This window comes from Rosa chinensis, chromosome 5 (assembly GCF_002994745.2).
Source record: "Rosa chinensis cultivar Old Blush chromosome 5, RchiOBHm-V2, whole genome shotgun sequence".
Lineage (NCBI taxonomy): Eukaryota > Viridiplantae > Streptophyta > Magnoliopsida > Rosales > Rosaceae > Rosa > Rosa chinensis.
The window spans coordinates 34,636,797-34,639,836 of NC_037092.1; the positions used below are offsets into that span (position 1 = coordinate 34,636,797).

Consider the following 3,040-nt stretch of genomic DNA (forward strand, 5'->3'; position numbering starts at 1 on the left):
TGCTGATATAAGAATTCACCTCTGCCTCTAGGTGAAATAGGTAAAGGCCAAGTTGACTTCTTTGATTGATTGTGTCATATTTATCTTGAACATGTATAAGATGTCATATTTATCTGGTATCATTAACTCTGGATACACTGGTTATATGAATTTGAACCAAGTAGCAAGTAAGATGAGTGAATTTGCTGGAAATCTGCAGAAACTGTCCTACAGTACAGCCTTCTTTGGTATTTCTTTTTCCTGACTTATTGACCTCCAAATGACCTGAATTTTTGATATGTTTTACTTCTGTTAGTTAGCAAAGGATCTGGAAAGTTTCATTACATTTTGACATAAAGTGAATGTTTTGTGAATTTTCCCAGTTTGGTCTGTAATAGAGAAAGTTCCAGAATTTTAAATGTTCCTCTGATTTTATGTTTTGATTTCAATGCCTTAATGTTTTTTGTTTTGTTTGTATGGACACCTTCACGAAGAATATGTGCATTTTGTTGTCTATCTTGCTTACTGGACATTAAGCTAACATTGATTTTTCTATGTTTATATTACAGGTTCTCATGGCAAAAAGAGCAAAGCAAATGAAAGCAAGTGTAAAACTCCCAAGTAAAATGGTGCACTTGTGAGTGCGGTTATAATTTTCAATACTTGTAAATGACAACACATTTATTTTCATATTAGTGTTTGACTATTTGTATTTGAATATGGTACGATGACTCAATGGATATTTTTAACTATATTTTTTATGAGTTAATGTTAATTTCCTATTTGATTTAATGGATGCAGATATTAATTACTTAACTATTATTATTAATTATTTGTTTAATTTTGTGAAAATAGGTAAAAAATAATAATGATAATAATAATAAAACAAAATTAGCGTTTGGGACGGCCATTTTAGCATCACAATTGGTATAAAATTATATAGGTTTATCTATTTATCAAAATATTTTAACAAAAATTTATAAATATATTTGCAATGGAAACTAACTGTAGCACAATTTTAGCGGGAAGATTTGGCGGTTATTTTGAAAATACACACATTGCGACGGCATCATAGCCGTAGCAAATACCTCTATATGGGCTACCCTGATGGAAATTTTGCGACGGAAGCTTGCGTAGCAAATCGCCGTCGCAAAACAATAACTGATGTGACGGCAAGAGAATACCGTCGCAATTACCTTTTGCGACGGCATTTTACCGTCACAAATGGATCTTGTGACACCACCTATCGCAATGCCAACATTTCCGTCGCAAAAGGCTTAATTTTTGGTCTCGAAAAGTTTTTTCCGTCGCAAAATAGCCGTCGCAAAAATAATTGTTTTTAGTAGTGTCATAGGTAGCGAGAAAGGTTTATTGGCCCCTAATAGAAATCCATTGCCCTCCAATAGAACTTTCAGTCACCAGAATGGAAAGTAATCTCTCTAAATTTGAACAAATAAAACTTTGATTAAAGAAAAAAAAAAAAAGAGGAAATTACATCAATTGAAAACGTCTATTGCCTCCCAATAAAACTTTTAGTCGCCGGAATGGGAATTAATCTGCCTAAATTTACATAAATAAAACTTTGATTAAAGAAAAAAAAAAAAGGAGATTACATCAATTCAAAACGTCTATTGCTCCCCAATAGACCTTTAATAGACATCTATTGCCCCAATAGAACTTTTTTTTTTTTTTTCATTTTTCTTTGGGTGGTTCTAGTTGGACCTCTAAATTTGCTATTTGGACCTCCCATACTTAGTACACCTCTAATTTACTTTTTAGGATACTTGAAAAGCTAAATAGACCTTCTTATTTTTACCAAAATGCCCTTGAACATGAGATATAACAATCTGTTATTCTACTTTTTATCTCTATCTTCAACTACGAGAAGAAAAATGAATCAAAATCACATGACATTGCTCTCTTATGAGTAGGTCTCTCCTCCACCAAAATTAATCAGATGGTTGGTTCTCGATCTTGATATGTTGTTGGAACCCCTTTGAATTTGCTAAAAGAATGATTTCAAGGGTATTGGGTTGGAAGATTGAGTAATAACTATATCATAATATTCAATTAATTTAGTTTAAGCAAATTCTAAATCAGATTATTTTGAATTTACGTTTGTAATAAATGATATGTCATATATAGAAATTATTATTTTTACTTAATTGTTTTAAGTAAATTATAAAACTATATAGGCAATATAAGGAAATATCGGGAAAATAAAATAAAATTGAATGTTATATTTGGTTTGAGGAGGTAAGAAGAGTATTTATTTATTTACTTACTTAATTTTTCATTTTTCATTTTTCTCTCTTTGTCCTTATTGGTCTTTTCATATAAGTTGACAAAGTCAATTAATAATTGAAAAAATTGGAGATCCAAATATCAAATTTAGAGGTCCAACTAGAACCACTCTTTTTTCTTTCCTTCTGGGCCTTCTGCCCCCATTTTACCCAAAAAAAAAATGAAAGAAAGAAATTGACTTGGGCACCCAGAGAAAAGCTCTAGGCCCCAAATCATTGTTCTCCTGAGATGGACCCAAAATCTCAATTCTTTGAACTCCAACTGAAATTGAAAACTAAGAGTACCAATATGTAGAACTCGACCGAAGGAACAATTCTGATACCTCGATCGTCCTAAAAAAATGCCCGAGTTGCCAGAAAATACCGAAGAACTCATGAAGCTTTCTGACTTCATTTCTCAATCACCAGTTATTGTTTGGACAAAGGAAGATTAGTGAAAGATTGTTGACCTTGAGACAAAGCTGTCGGCACCGGTGAGACAATGTGAAGTAGCTAGAATTGAAAACATGTTGGCGAACACAGAAAGCTTTCGGGGCTGCTCTTGCCGCCACCACCAGTCATTTGGAGCGGAGATAACTAGTCTTCACTTTGCGTTGCCTTGAGGAGTCGAACGGTGTCGGTCCAACATCCAGGCGATGCCCGAAATCGGAATTGCGATCAGATCACCATTGGAATGAAAATGGGTAGAAGGCAGTGTCAGTCTAGGCCGTGATCTGATGCGGTCCGACCTTTATATACTTGAGCGCTAGAGGGCTTGG

At 33.8% G+C, this 3,040-nt stretch overlaps 1 long non-coding RNA gene across 1 annotated transcript; it reads left to right on the forward strand.

Moving 5' to 3' along the window:
• On the forward strand, nt 1–771 carry LOC112202716. Its single transcript, XR_002937541.2, has 2 exons — nt 1–40; nt 549–771. It is a non-coding gene; the product is annotated as an uncharacterized LOC112202716 (long non-coding RNA).
• Nucleotides 772–3,040: the final 2,269 nt, after the last annotated feature.